Genomic DNA, 16,499 nt, shown 5'->3' on the forward strand with positions numbered 1-16,499 from the left:
CCTAAGAGCCTGCTGCCATATTGCCCCAGAGAGCCTGATGCCACCAGTTGTATTTACCTTCTTCTCTGCTCCTGGTCCCCACAGGCACAAAAACTAAAATGGCACCCAACAATAATCTGTGCTCGCCTATCCCGTTCTGGGCACTCAGCAATCACATTGACGCATTTTGCTACATAGCATGGAGGTGGAGTCAAGGCATGCTGCGTGGGTCGGTGTACATAAACATGGAGAAAGTGACTACATTGCCACAGCGCGCTGCTCATAGGGGCCACGCTGCTGCAGCACTACTCACACTTATTTTTTGTCAGCTGCCCATAACACTGGCGAGCCACAAAAAACAAGGCCGCGTGCCTTATGTTTGACTTATGTGGCTAAGGGAGTGAGATGGAGAGCCTGTGGAAATTGAGAACAGTTGCGGTCTAGAAAAACAGCCATGGTAGTGCCTCGTATAATGTCCTTTGAACCAATAGATCTAGAAAGAGTAAGAGAGAACACATTGGGACCCTCAGAGACATCACTGGCGAAATCCAGAGAGCTTGTAAGTCTAGGAAGAGGGTGTAGGGTGGGAGAACCATATTTGCCCCTATCTGTGAATGTGTATCGTGTGGACTGGCTGCGTGATGGCCTGGTCAAAGGGTGGACTGTGAACAACAAGAGAGAATGTGATTTGAGGAACCATCTGACCGAACCAGTAAAGAATGAACCATAACCAGCATCTGTAGTGTACCCTCCTCCAGCAAGGTGCAGGAGGTATAAATTGTGTTGAGTGGTTCAAAGTGACAACATCATGAAATTTAAGTTAGACTGTGTTAAGCAGTACTCTTAAAGATCCCTAATCAAAATGGTTGCACACAATTATAAGAATAAGGCTGCTTTCTTTTAGAAACAGTGCCACACCTGCTGACAACTTATGTCTGGTATTCTGTCTCCGCCTCATTCACTTCTGTGGAGCTGTTGTTAAAAGAAAGTGGCCAAGTTTTTCTTACCCTGTACAAACCCTTTAAAGGGTATAAACTTTAATGGTGCGGTCACAAAACATTCTCTAGTTTAAAACGCAAGGGGCATTGATGTGCACAATTGTTCATTTCCAGCTGTGAGTGGTCAGGAGGAATACCTTGAGAAAGGTAGCATCATAGTGATCATGATGACCCTCAAAGGCATCAGGTATATCATATACAGTGATCCCTCAAGATACAATGGCCTCAGGACACTATATTTTCAACATACAATGGTCTTTTCTAACCCATCGTAAGTTGAAACTAGACTTAACATACAATGCGTCAGACTCAGATCCAACCAATAAAGGCCACTTCTCTGGTAAAATAGCTGTATTAGATGGACTTTTTTTATCTGTTTAGTTGTCTGCTTATTTTTCTTAAATCTTCTCTTATCTTGGATGATATTTTAGGGCTTTGGAACCGATTACTCAACTTACAATGGATTCAACATACCATGATCATCCTGGAACCAATTAATATTGCAACTTGAGGGACCACTGTACAAGATTTACTGGGTGGCACACAATTAGGGGTAGCTTCCCTGAGACTTTCGTTTTGTTACAAAGGAGCCTTCAGCCATTTTAGGCACAACCTGACCTCCTGGAGGACTATTGGTGTGGTGCATTTTGCATTTGGCCCCAATAAAAAAGACTGCTGAAACCAAACTAAACTGTTCTCCTGTTTAAGTGCAATTTTCCCATTAAGTATGAGCAGGGGTGCACTTAGCTTTTCTGCTGCCTGAAGCGAAAACTGAAACGGCAACCCCCCCATGCTAATTTTTTTTACTTAATCCCTTTGCCACAAAAAAAGCGCTAATTGCCCTTGGCCCTTCCGCTGCCCCCCTCTTTCCCCTACCTAGTGCTGCTTGAGATGATTGCCTCACCTGGCCTCATTGGTGCTGCACCCCTGAGTATGAGTATAACCGCTAAGCTTTGTGTGCCACTAAGTGACTGAAACCATTAAGTGTGCTGTGCCTCTGCATCAGCAAAGTCATCTTTTTGTAAAAAAAAAAAGCATTAGAGTGCCCGTTATACAAACCGGATTCCCAAAAAGTTGGGACACTAAACAAATTGTGAATAAAAACTGAATGCAATGATGTGGAGATGGCAAATGTCAATATTTTATTTGTAATAGAACGTAGATGACAGATCAAACGTTTAATCCGAGTAAATGCATCATTTTAAAGGAAAAATACGCTGATTCAAATTTTCACGGTGTCCCCAAAAAGTTGGGACAAGTAGCAATAAGAGGCTGGAAAAAGTAAATTTGAGCATAACGAAGAGCTGGAAGACCAATTAACACTAATTAGGTCAATTGGCAACATGATTGGGTATAAAAAGAGCTTCTCAGAGTGGCAGTGTCTCTCAGAAGCCAAGATGGGTAGAGGATCACCAATTCCCACAATGTTGCGCAGAAAGATAGTGGAGCAATATCAGAAAGGTGTTACCCAGCGAAAAATTGCAAAGACTTTGCATCTATCATCATCAACTGTGCATAACATCATCCGAAGATTCAGAGAATCTGGAACAATCTCTGTGCGTAAGGGTCAAGGCCGTAAAACCATACTGGATGACCGTGATCTCCGGGCCCTTAAACGACACTGCACCACAAACAGGAATGCTACTGTAAAGGAAATCACAGAATGGGCTCAGGAATACTTCCAGAAACCATTGTCAGTGAACACAATCCACCGTGCCATCCGCCGTTGCCAGCTGAAACTCTAAAGTGCAAAGAAGAAGCCATTTCTAAGCAAGATCCACAAGCTCAGGCGTTTTCACTGGGCCAGGGGTCATTTAAAATGGAGTGTGGCAAAATGGAAGACTGTTCTGTGGTCAGAAGAGTCACGATTCGAAGTTCTTTTTGGAAATCAGGAACGCCATGTCATCCGGACCAAAGAGGACAAGGACAACCCAAGTTGTTATCAACGCTCAGTTCAGAAGCCTGCATCTCTGATGGTATGGGGTTGCATGAGTGCGTGTGGCACGGGCAGCTTGCATGTCTGGAAAGGCACCATCAATGCAGAAAAATATATTCATATGCTCCCATCCAGACGTCATCTCTTTCAGGGAAGACCCTGCATTTTTTAACAAGATAATGCCAGACCACATTCTGCATCAATCACAACATCATGTCTACGTAGGAGAAGGATCCGGGTACTGAAATGGCCAGTCTGCAGTCCAGATCTTTCCCCTATAGAGAAAATTTGGCACATCATAAAGAGGAAGGTGCAACAAAGAAGGCCCAAGACGATTGAACAGTTAGAGGCCTGTATTAGACAAGAATGGGAGAGCATTCCTATTTCTAAACTTGAGAAACTGGTCTCCTCGGTCCCCAGACGTCTGTTAAGTGTTGTAAGAAGAAGGGGAGATGCCACACAGCGGTGAAAATGGCCTTGTCCCAACTTTTTGGGGATTTGTTGACACCATGAAATTCTGATTCAACATATTTTTCCCTTAAAATGGTACATTTTCTCAGTTTAAACTTTTGTTCCGTGATTTATGTTCTATTCTGAATAAAATATTAGAAGTTGGCACCTCCACATCATTGCATTCAGTTTTTATTCACGATTTGTATAGTGTCCCGACTTTTTTGGAATCCGGTTTGTACCTTAATGACTGGGATAGGCACTTTATTCCTTTGAAACAATTTTACTTCATTTTGAACTTTATAAAACTTTTCTACTCTGAAATGCTCAGATTTGCTCAGTCCTCTAAATGGAATGTATTTGGAAAAAATAAGAGTTATACTCCTATAATCGAATTACAGCAGAAAACACTACAGGCGCAGAGTAGATTCCCTTCTGGCACTGATGGCTCTTGCCTTGGGCTCTTGTCTATCAGCTATTGAGCAGAGGATTAAATTGCAAATGTTTTAGCAAATCATCTATTATTTACAGCCGTGTACTTTCGTTTTTTATTTTTTTATTTTCTTCATTCTTTATTCAGTTTTACAAAAACATGACAATATTTAAAGATAAGGCTAAAAATATTTTTAACCTCAATAAAACACATCTCTGTTACGATGGTCTGTTCCGGTAGAGGAGCAGATTACCAGAATTGCCATATTCGGCATAGCCAGACACCACTGGGACCCCTATTCACTATAATGGGATGTCAGGTTTTCAGTGGGTTTCCGGCATGAAAGAGAACCTGTCACCATGAAACTGCAATGCAATCTGCAGGCAGCAGCCTGAGGAACTGAGCAGATTGATATGGTTTTGTGGGAAAAGATTCAGTAAAACGTGCAAGTTATATATTTATATTACTGCACATTCTGGGCTTTGAAGTCAAGGAGGCGGTCCTATCAGTGATTGACAGCTATCTCTGTATGCAGTTATAGAGGGAAGGCTGTCTGTTATGCAAGTGGGTGTGAACCCACTGCGCCACTGACTGGCTATACCCTGGAGGGGCATGACTAAGCAACTACCTGGTCTTCACTAGAACCTCTGATGGCGAGGATAGGTTTGGGCCGTGACTATAGTTACCAGATGCCACTCCAGAGCAGTCCCTGAATCAGTGGCAGCTGACCAGGGGGTCAGAGATACCGATGCAAGCACTGAGGGGAAGGACGTGATCAGGAAGTGCAAAGTCGGTGGAATCAACGATCAAATAAAGTCAGGCGACAAGCAAGTAAAATCCATTAAGTCCAAAACCAGGGTGCGGTACACAGAAAAGCAGAAACTCCAAAAGCACCTTCACATTAGCAACTAGACAAGCTAGTGACCAAGATTGCTCAGGCGCCTTCCTTTAAATACTTCCTGCAAACCAGGCATAGGCTGGGGAGATACAGGGGCCTGTATGTGCTGCCTCACAAGGGAGGAGAGACATGCCTGTGTCTGCCCAAACAACAGTACAGGACTCAAGCAGGAAGTAAACTCTGGCATGGCGTGCAGCTACAACAGTTAAGCTACCTGATGCCCACTCTTGTCAGCATGGCGCATGACAGCAGGAGGGAAAGAGGGAGCCTGGCGCTGTGCCCACAGGTAAGGGCAGCAGTGCTGGCATGGACCACTAGGCTAACACTGTCAATCACTTATAGGACTGCCTTCATGATTTCAAAGGCCAGAATAAGCATAGGTATAAATCACACTAGAAGACTAGAGGTTTAGAACCTAATGCTCAGACACTCTTCCACATGGAAAGGTGCCTTAAGTATCCTTGGTGGCCGGCCATAGGCCAGGGAAGATAAGCTTGCATGAGAAAGTAGGAAACAGGTCATGGCCTACAAGTAAGGACAGCTAGGCAGCCATGAAAACCACACCGAGCCCCCCTAACAGGTGGATCAGACAGCGACACAACTTTTAACTGTATCTGCTTCCTAAGGATCCTTGTGGACAAAGAACCACCACTGGGAATAGCAATTTCCGACTGGCTGTCCAAACAGGACCACCAGCCAGGAATCGCTATTTCTAGCAGTGGTCCCTTTACCCATAAGCCTGGGCCGTGACGCAGCACATGACATCACAACATCACTGATGTTTTGTCATGTGCACAGCGCAGCAGACATGCACAGTCCTATATGGTTAGTTACTGGTATAACCTGGGCATATATAATTATATAAGTACAGCTGGTATAAGTTAGATATCTTCTTGTATACAGTGATATAGACCCTGCTGGTATAACCTGGGCATCTTCTGTATATAATTATATATGTACGGCTGGTATAAGTAATACATCTTCTTGTATATAGTGATATAGACCCTGCTGGTATAACCTGGGCATCTCCTGTATATAATTACATATGTACTGCTGGTATAAGTTACAGTGGGATGCGAAAGTTTGGGCAACCTTGTTAATCGTCATGATTTTCCTGTATAAATCGTTGGTTGTTACGATAAAACATGTCAGTTAAATATATCATATAGGAGACACACACAGTGATATTTGAGAAGTGAAATGAAGTTTATTGGATTTACAGAAAGTGTGCTATAATTGTTTAAACAAAATTAGGCAGGTGCATACATTTGGGCACTGTTGTCATTTTATTGATTACAAAACCTTTAGAACTAAATATTGGAACTCAAATTGGCTTGGTAAGCTCAGTGACCCCTGACCTACATACACAGGTGAATCCAATTATGAGAAAGAGTATTTAAGGGGGTCAATTGTAAGTTTTCCTCCTCTTTTAATTCTCTCTGAAGAGTAGCAACATGGGGGTCTCAAAACAACTCTCAAGTGACCTGAAGATAAAGATTGTTCACCATCATGGTTTAGGGGAAGGATACAGAAAGCCGTCTCAGAGATTTCAGCTGTCTGTTTCCATAGTTAGTAACATATTGAGGAAATGGAAGACCACAGGCTCAGTTCAAGTTAAGGCTCGAAGTGACAGACCAAGAAAAATCTTGGATAGACAGAAGCGACGAATGGTGAGAACAGTCAGAGTCAACCCACAGACCAGAACCAAAGACCTACAACATCATCTTGCTGCAGATGGAGTCACTGTGCATCGTTCAACCATTCGGCGCACTTTACACTAGGAGATGCTGTATGCGAGAGTGATGCAGAGGAAGCCTTTTCTCCGCCCACAGCACAAAAAGTGCCGCTTGAGGTGGGCTAAAGCACATTTGGACAAGCCAGCTTCATTTTGGAATAAGGTGCTGTGGACTGATGAAACTAAAATTTAGTTATTTGGCCATAACAAGGGGTGTTATGCATGGAGGAAAAAACACAGCATTCCAAGAAAAACACCTGCTACCTACAGTAAAATATGGTGGTGGTTCCATCATGCTGTGGGGCTGTGTGGCCAGTGCAGGGACTGGGAATCTTGTCAAAGTTGAGGGACACATGGATTCCACTCAGTATCAGCAGATTCTGGAGACCAATGTCCAGGAATCAGTGACAAAGCTGAAGCTGCGCCGGGGCTGGATCTTTCAACAAGACAACAACCCTAAACACTGCTCAAAATCCACTAAGGCATCTATGCAGAGGAACAAGTACAACGTTCTGGAATGGCTTTCTCAGTCCCCAGACCTGAATATAATTGAAAATCTGTGGTGTGACTTAAAGAGAGCTGTCCATTCTCGGAAGCCATAAAACTTGAATGAACTAAAGATGTTTTGTAAAGAGGAATGGTCCAAAATACCTTCAACCAGAATCCAGACTCTCATTGGAACCTACAGGAAGCGTTTAGAGGCTGTAATTTCTGAAAAAGGAGGATCTACTAAATATTGATTTCATTTCTGTTTTTTCATAGTCTGCCCAAATGTATGCACCTGCCTAATTGTGTTTAAACAATTATAGCACACTTTCTGTAAATCCAATAAACTTCATTTCACTTCTCAAATATCACTGTGTGTGTCTCCTATATGATATATTTAACTGACATTTTATATCATAACAACCAACAATTTATACAGGAAAATGATGACGATTAACAAGGTTGCCCAAACTTTTGCATCCCACTGTATATATCTTCTTGTATATAGTGATATGGAGCATGCTGGCATAACCTGGGTATCTCCTGTATATAATTGTATATGTACAGCTGATATAAGTCATGTATTTCCTTGTCTATAGTGATATAGACCATGCTGGTATAACCTAGGTATATCCTGTATATATTTATATATGTACAGCTGGTATAAGTTATACATCTTCTTGTATATAGTGATATGGAGCATGTTGGTATAACCTGGGTATCTCCTGTATATAATTGTATATGTACAGCTGATATAAGTCATGTATTTGCTTGTATATAGTGATATAGACCATGCTGGTATAACCTGGGTATATCCTGTATATAATTATATATGTACACCTGGTATAAGTTATACATCTTCTTGTATATAGGTATATGGACCATGCTGGTATAAGTTGGGTATTTCCTGTATATATTCATATATGTACAGTTTGTAAAAGTTATACATGTTCTTGTATGCAGTCATATGGACCATGCTGGTATAACCTGGGCATATATAATTATATAAGTACAGCTGGTATAAGTTATATATCTTCTTGTATACAGTGATATAGACCATGTTGGTATAACCTGGGCATCTTCTGTATATAATTATATATGTACAGCTGGTATAAGTAATACATCTTCTTGTATATAGTGATATGGAGCATGCTGGTATAACCTGGGTATATCCTGTATATAACTATATATGTACAGCTGGTATAAGTTATACATCTTCTTGTACATAGTGATATAGACCATGGTGGCATAACCTGGTTATATCCTGTATATAATTATATATGCACAGCTGGTATAAGTTATACATGTTCTTGTATATAGTGATATGGAGCATTCTGGTATAACCTGGGTATCTCCTGTATATAATTATATTTGTACAACTGGTTTAATTATACATCTTCTTGTATACAGTAATATGGACCATGCTTGTATAACCTGGGTATCTTCTGTATATAATTATAAATGTAAAACTGGTATACGGTATACATCTTCTTGTATATAGTAATATGGATCATGCTGGTATAAACTGGGCATCTCCTGTATATAATTATATATGTACAGCTGGTATAAGTAATACATCTTCTGGTATAACCTGGGTATCCTCTATATAATTATATATGTACAGCTTGTTTATATTATACGTCTTTTTGTATATATTGATATGGTCCATGCAGCCCATCAACTGGAAATTCTTCTATGTGTGCCCCATATATCCGTCCCAGTTGGAGACCCCCCCCCCCCATGTTAAGATATACTATGAAACGATATAGGCTTTAACTTAGTGGGCCACTTTGCGCATCTCTATCAGTTATTCTTTTGACATGCATTACTTACATTTAATCCAAATTTTTTATTTTTTTTATTGAAATTTGAATTGACTCAACTCTTTCATGACTGTCACCCACTGTGATACTTTCAAATGGCATTCAGCTTCACCAGAAAAAGGAGACCAGCACTGTAATTTAGACCTAAATTAAAGAGAGCATTGTCACTGATGGATTTTATCCAGATGCAAGGATGTGCCTTGAAAAGTTTTGTGGGTTAAAGGCTACATTGTAAGACATCTAATAACGATTTCTGGAAAAGCTCTTCAAAATCTGCGGCTGCAGATTTTATCATTTGTCTATTATTATGCTCTGGCTCTGGATAGACTGGAACTCCTGCTAGCTCATTTTTAATATCTGACACTTGTCACATAAATTGGATTTAGTACAAAATGTAACAAATTAAAAAAAAGCTACTTTTAACATATTTCTAACTTTGTGAAGCAACATTTACAATTGTTGCCACTCAATTAAACTAAGCTTTGATACAGAGAGTCTTGGACTTTGTAACAGGTTGCAAAAATCGTTTTATACATTTTAAAGGTCATGGAGACTTTTGGGCATTTAAGATTATTATTTTTTTTTTATTAGGATTTTTCTAGTTGGTCTTTATTAAAAGTTTCCCACCATTTGTCCTATGTAGCCTTCAGGCTTCGCTGACTCCGAAGACTGTTCTTTCTCCTTCTCTCTGAAATTCGTCAGTGAGCTGGATTATCTCTTCACATCTGACAGCTCATAAACACTTGTTTAAGCTCAATCAGTTCAACCATGATTTAGCTTAAAGGGAATATGTCACCAATTTTATGCTACCCGTAACAAAATTTTGGGTCACTGTTTTGCTAAAATGTCTATTGAACAGCTTTAGAGCTCCAATGAGTCCTCATAATCATGTGCTCCTAGCTAGTGAATGTTATAGAAAAAATAATGTCAATCATAGGCAGGAGGGTTAGGAGAACCAGGAGATGGATTTAGACCAGCATAAAACTGATGACATATTCCCTTTAAAGGGGTTGTCTCACTTCAGGGTTGCCTCCTTTGCTGGCTTCAATCATTTTTCAATCAGATTATCCACTGCTCATTTCCAGTGGTTATGAGCACCCTGTAATCCAGCAGCAGAGGCCATGTTTGGACACTATAGGAAAAGGCACTTGCCTCTCTGGTGGCCAAGACCATGGGAGCATGCATAGACCCACATGCACAACAGCTCCTGTCCTGGCCACCTGCGCTGCAGCGTTGGTCATAACCTCTGGAAACAAGCAGTGTAGTAATGCAATGGAAAAATGAACCAAGCCAGCAAAGGAGCCAATATGGACAATCACAATACATTACAATGCATTGTATAAACTTTGTCTTCACGATAAATGTAATTTGCCAAAGTGAGACAACCCCTTTAAAGGGGTGTTTATGAGCTGTCAGGAGTGAAGGGATAAGGGCATCAGATCAAGCAATCAGATCTATAAAAGATTTCATTGAGAAGGAGAAAAGAAAAAATTCCTAATAAAGACAAATAGGAAAAATGCTTTTTAGTGAAAAATAAGTGCAATGCAATATTTAAAAAAGGTATCCATTAATAGGAAATTCAAATATTTTATGAAAGAGGCTAATAAATCACTTTCATACTGTCCTGAAAGGCTGTTCTCCAGAATTTATTGATAACCTACCAATTGTGCACCAGTTTCTATACTTCATAAGGTATGTCCCCTTGTTTGTCAAGTCTTTAGTGCTGTCCACACAGAGGTTCTGTCCATAAAATGGCCACTAATGGAGGAACATACAGTACAGACCAATAGTTTGGACACACCTTCTCATTCAAAGAGTTTTCTTTATTTTCATGACTATGAAAACTGTAGATTCACACTGAAGGCATCAAAACTATGAATTAACACATGTGGAATTATATACATAACAAAAAGTGTGAAACAACTGAAAATATGTAATATTCTAGGTTCTTCAAAGTAGCCACTTAGGTCTCTCTTCCAGGCTGTGTAAGGGCTATTTGACCATGAAGGAGAGTGATGGGGTGCTGCGCCAGATGACCTGGCCTCCACAGTCACCGGACCTGAACCCAATCGAGATGGTTTGGGGTTAGCTGGACCGCAGAGTGAAGGCAAAAGGGCCAACAAGTGCTAAGCATCTCTGGGAACTCCTTCAAGACTGTTGGAAGACCATTTCAGATGACTACCTCTTGAAGCTCATCAAGAGAATGCCAAGAGTGTGCAAAGCAGTTATCAAAGCAAAAGGTGGCTACTTTGAAGAACCTAGAATATGACATATTTTCAGTTGTTTCACATTTTTTTGTTATGTATATAATTCCACATGTGTTAATTCATAGTTTTGATGCCTTCAGTGTGAATCTACAATTTTCATAGTCATGAAAAAAAAAGAAAACTCTTTGAATGAGAAGGTGTGTCCAAACTTTTGGTCTGTACTGTATGACCAGACACATCACTCAGCCTCCTCCACTGTAACTTACATCTGGAGGGTCACATGACCCTCCATCAGCAGCCATTTTATGGACAGGACCCCTATGCGGTCAGCACAGAAGATTTCACCACCAAGGGGACATGGCTAACAAATGGTACCCAACAAAGGCTATACTAGTAAGTGCCATCCAGGACATATACTGAATGAGAACTAAAACATTTTTTTTTATTAACTAAAAACTAGATCCTAGTGGCATGTGATTGACTCCAAAGTAAGTTTTAAATAGGCTTGCCTTCTGCTGGTTCTTTGAGTGCCATTACAGGGTTCTCTGGCACTCTTCTAGTACAACCCAGAAAGTATACACAAAAATTGTCCTGATCTCTCCTACCTTTTTATGTGTGTGTTACTCTCATAGTGCTGATTAGTTAGGGGAAGGCACTCATACACTGAAGTCATAAAGCCTCCATAATGTTATAGTGATGGCCTGCAGCCTCCGCTACTTCTTTTACCAGTCCCAGGTTTTGGCATTCTGGTAGTGTGGACCTGTCTCTTGTTTTTCTCTTCCCCGTGGGTTCAGCTGCGGGGGTTGTGTTGTACATTCACACAGGCTGCTTGTTGCTTAGGTCTCTCTTCCTGAGCTAGTAAAGCACGCACATGCTACCTCTGGCTCTTATAGGGCCAAGATATGCAGCCTAATCTGCTCCAGCCTACCTTTGGGTACCTAGTGCACCTTCCCCTTCGGGAGGGTGCCTGAGCAATAGATTCCATAGATTTCTAAGTTCCTGCAAAGGTAATGTGATTTAATTTAATGTCTTCTGACTGTCCGCTGCCTGACCTGACCTGACCTGTGCCTGATCTCTGTATTTATCCTTTGCTGTCTGTTACTATGGCCTGGTGGTTCCCCTGCATTAAAGTCCAGATCCCTGTACAGGGGTTCGAGGGTAAAAACCATGGGACTGCCAGGGTAACATCCTTATGATTAGCCCAAGGTCAAATCTATTTGTTGACACAGTGGTCCCACAACCACTGCTGTTACACATAAATTCTTATACCCCTCCAGGTAGGAATGCATTCTGTTTCAATAGGAGCAGTCAGAAAGAAAACAACTATAATAACATAGAGATATTCAGTTTGGACATAAAAATACAATTTTTATTTTTCTTCCTAAAGTTTTCAACTGCCTTGAAAACTTAAAAAAAATAAAATAAATAAACACAAGAAATATCTTCACTCCCCACTTGGCAATAATGAGGATAGTTACTTTTGAAACAGGAGCGATTTACTGAAATATTGTGCTGTGAACAATTTTCAATTTCTCTTTGCCTTGTTAATCTAGACTTAATTAAATTATATAACAGGTTGTTGAATAAACCTTGGCTTTTTATTGTATGTTGTTAATTCAGTCTTGAAATATACTTTAAGGTGTAGCTCAATTTTAACAGAGACACAACTTGGCTCCAGTTTTGTGCTAAATTATGCCGTCCTCCTAAACTGAACCTAAATTATAATTACAGTAAAAATTTGCCAGCTTTACAAATTACATAATCCAGTAAAAACAAGTCATTAAGCACCCTTGATCACACTAAACAATAATAAAATGCATAAAGTACAACAAATTAATTCAAGCCAACCTAGCTGTATGAACTGCTAAGAAATTAAAAATACTAATTCTATTGGCCCACACACTTAAATTATGCACAACAAAATATCATTGAAATTCAACACAGCTGTCTGGAAAATCTAAGCTAAAATATAAATGACTTAGTACAAGGTAAATAATCAAATAAGATGAATATATTTTGATTGCACCTGGTTACATACAGTGTACATACATAATTTTATGCACGGAGGCGTCCATGTTGTCAGAGTGAAATAATTGCTAACAGCTGTATTGTGTAAATTTAATTTTGTGCAAACGTCTGGATTTAGTTTTACCAATATTGTAAGGAAAAATAAAGTTAAAAAAGAAAAAAAACATCAAAAGTGAAGCATAGCTGCTATAATAAAGAATCAGGAGGTCCTGATGACAAACCCTAAAAGAAATCCACATTTTATATCTATAGCTTCTCTAAGACAGTAATGGAGTTTTATGTTTTCTATATGAAATCCTTGCAATTCTGATAAATGTTTGGGGTCATAATTAGATGGTCAAAGAAGACTGGGGCACTGGCTCAAAGCAATAATAAAATACTGCTATCCAAGTATGCCATAAGTAAGTGTGTCCATCCATTTTAGATGCAATATATTGAATCTAATATTACCTTGAAGTAATTAAACATGTTGAAGAACCTCTGGAACCATCAGCACCTGCTTTGAAAGACTCTACAATTCATTTAGATAAGACAAGTAATTACGGTACTACATTAAAGGGGTTATCCGGTTTCTGGAAAAAACAAAACTTGATAAAATTACTGTATTTTTTGCCCTATAAGACACACCTGCCTGTAAGATGCACCTAGGGTTTAGAGAAAAATAAGATAAAAATATTTTTCATTCGAAATCAGATCAGACCACGAATCAAACCACCAATGTTAATCAGACCTCAGATCACAACCCCAATCAGACCCCTAATGTTAATAAGACCCCAATAAGACCTCCGATTAGACCGATGGCAACAGTGGCATCTATGGGGTTATACAAAAAAGGATGGGGCTCCCTCTGACTTCTGATCAGAGCACCCACTGCAAAAGCTGCCTGCAAAGCTATGCACCGAGGCATGGCTTATCAGGAAGCCTGTGAAAATCACACAGACTGTAATCTATTGCTATCTAAATATATCTAAAAAAATTAACATAAGAAACATTTGGTATTATTGTAACAATACTGACCACAGAATAAGGTTGTCATTTCATTAGTAGTGCATAGTGAATGTTGTAAAAACAAAACCCAAAAAATAATTTTTTCCCATAAATGAATTAAATACAAGTTTTACTGAATCTTTCCCCGCAAAACTGTACATCAATCTGCCCATATAACAAGCTGCCTGCTGACTAATTCACATTTTTATGGTAATAAGTTTCCTTTAAGGGCTCATGCACACAAATGTATTTTCTTTCTGTGTCCGTTCCATTTTTTTTCCGGACCGTATGCGAAACCATTCATTTCAATAGGTCCTCCCCAAAAAAACAGAAGGTACTCCGTATGCATTCCGTTTCCGTATGTCCGTATTTCTGTTCTGCAAAAAAATAGAACATATCCTAGTATTGTCCGCATTACAGACAAGGATAGTAGTGTTCTATTAGGGGCCAGCTGTTCCATTCCCCAAAATACGGAATGCACACGGATGTCATCATACTTGAGGATCCATTTTTTGCAGACCGTAAAATACATACGGCCATGTGCATGAGGCCTAAAGCAAGATACATACTCCTAGTCATTAATGACATTGTTACTATAGTTGAAAAAAGACATAAATGTCCATCAGGTTCAACCGAGGGTGGCGAGAGGACATACGGTACATAATAACGTTCTATGATAGTAATTCATCTTCATGGAACACTGGACAAAAAAAGTGTGCATAAAAAGAAAAGAAGAAAAATACTATCTGAAATATAATACTTATATCTGAATGAATTAGTAATTACGAGAGAAATAATAATATACCAATTAGAACTTTAGAAAATTATGCATAAAAATGAACAGGAAATAGGAGTGTATTGTTTTCTCACCAATAAAAGACTTACTTAGTAATACTTAAAGGAATTGTCTAGGATTTCGTGTAGTGGATGGAGTCGAGAACTGCAGCTCTGCCCCTATTGAAGTGAATGGGAAAAGCCCGGTAGTCACCAGCTACACCCACTACAAAGAACTGAGTAGCTCCAGCGCCAAAATCTGGTACCGGAGCTACAAGCAAACAGCTGATTGGCGGGGGTGCGTCATGTTGAACCACCACCGATTTGATCAAATTGATGGCCTTTCCTGAATATAGGTTATCAATATGGAAATCCTGGACAACCCCTTTAAGGGAACCTGCTAAAAATAGTTTGTTGTATGGAAGTGATGAAGAATGGTTACCTTGTAAAAACTGCTGGCTGGATGAGACTTGTCACAGAGCCGAACTGGTCATTCGGGCCCCATAAACATCAACTTACTTACATAAAACTTAATTAACTGCAAATTGGAATCCTTTTTATAAGGCAATGTGTCTTTGGATGGAGGCATAATATCTACATAAAGCACCATAATGCTGACAAGTGGACTATCTAACTACTGAACCCTCAATATATACTTTACCTGTGTAATCATCCACAGCAGCAAAAAAAGTCTTTGCTTTTAGAGGCACCAAATGCAGATATTGCCAAGGGAACTGTTGTTATGTAGGTTGGTATAGACTTTGTGTAATTACCTGCTAGGAAATTATGTACTGTTTAGAGTTATATGGTGCATGGGGAATGTAATGTATTAGGAGGAGCTGTGATGATTTTAAAAGGCGAGACTTTGCAGGCCAGTTTCCTTGCCTGCAGATAAAACCCTACAGCCACAATTACTCATAAAAAAAAAGAAAAATAGCAACAAATAAAAGTATCTGCAATTATGACCAGTTAAAAGGCAAAGTAACATTGTGCACAGAGTTGCATAAAAGCTGTTGCCTGGGATCCATAGGCTGTACTATTAGGCCTCATGCACATGACCGTATGTATTTTGCGGTCCGCAAAAAACGCATCCGCAAAAAATACAGATGATGTCCGTGTGCATTCCGTATTTAGCGGAACGGAAAAGCTGGCCCCTAATAGAACAGCACTATCCTTGTCCGTAATGCAGATAATAATAGGACAAGTTCTATTTTTTTGCGGAACAGAAACACGGACATACAGAGAAAGAATGCACATGGAGTACCTTTAGTTTTTTTTTTCGGACCCATTGAAATTAATGGTTCCGCATACGGTAAAAAAAACAAAACAGAACGGACACAGACAGAAAATACGTTCATGTGCATGAGCCCTTAGTCTACACTTGCGTTTGTAATTCCGGTATTGATATCCAGCAGAGGATCTCTATATCGGAATTAAACGGATCTGTTTTGATTTTGCACATCAGGATGCTTCCGTTCTGTTAGGATGCGTTGTGTGAAATCAAAACGGAAAAAAAACAGTTCCTTCACTAAGTACATTGAAAGTCAATGGGTGATGGATTCGTTTTTTTTTATGCTCCTAACAAAACGGATCCATCACCATTGACTTAGGGCTTGTGCACACGAATGTGGTTTGGTTTTGCACCCGAGCTGCATTTTTTGCCGCTCAGATGTGGACCCGTTCACTTCAGAAGATGCAGACAGCACTTCGTGTGCTTTCCGCATCCGTAGCTCCATTCCGTGTTTATGAACGGACAAAAAAACCG

General features: G+C 39.8%; 1 protein-coding gene across 3 annotated transcripts in view; it reads left to right on the forward strand.

The window, feature by feature from the left end:
• CA10 (carbonic anhydrase 10) overlaps positions 1 to 16,499 on the forward strand; it is a 298,935-nt gene that overhangs the window by 257,673 nt on the left and 24,763 nt on the right. The gene's annotated exons all lie outside the window — the stretch shown is intronic.

Source organism: Bufo gargarizans, chromosome 6, assembly GCF_014858855.1.
Source record: "Bufo gargarizans isolate SCDJY-AF-19 chromosome 6, ASM1485885v1, whole genome shotgun sequence".
Taxonomy (NCBI): domain Eukaryota; kingdom Metazoa; phylum Chordata; class Amphibia; order Anura; family Bufonidae; genus Bufo; species Bufo gargarizans.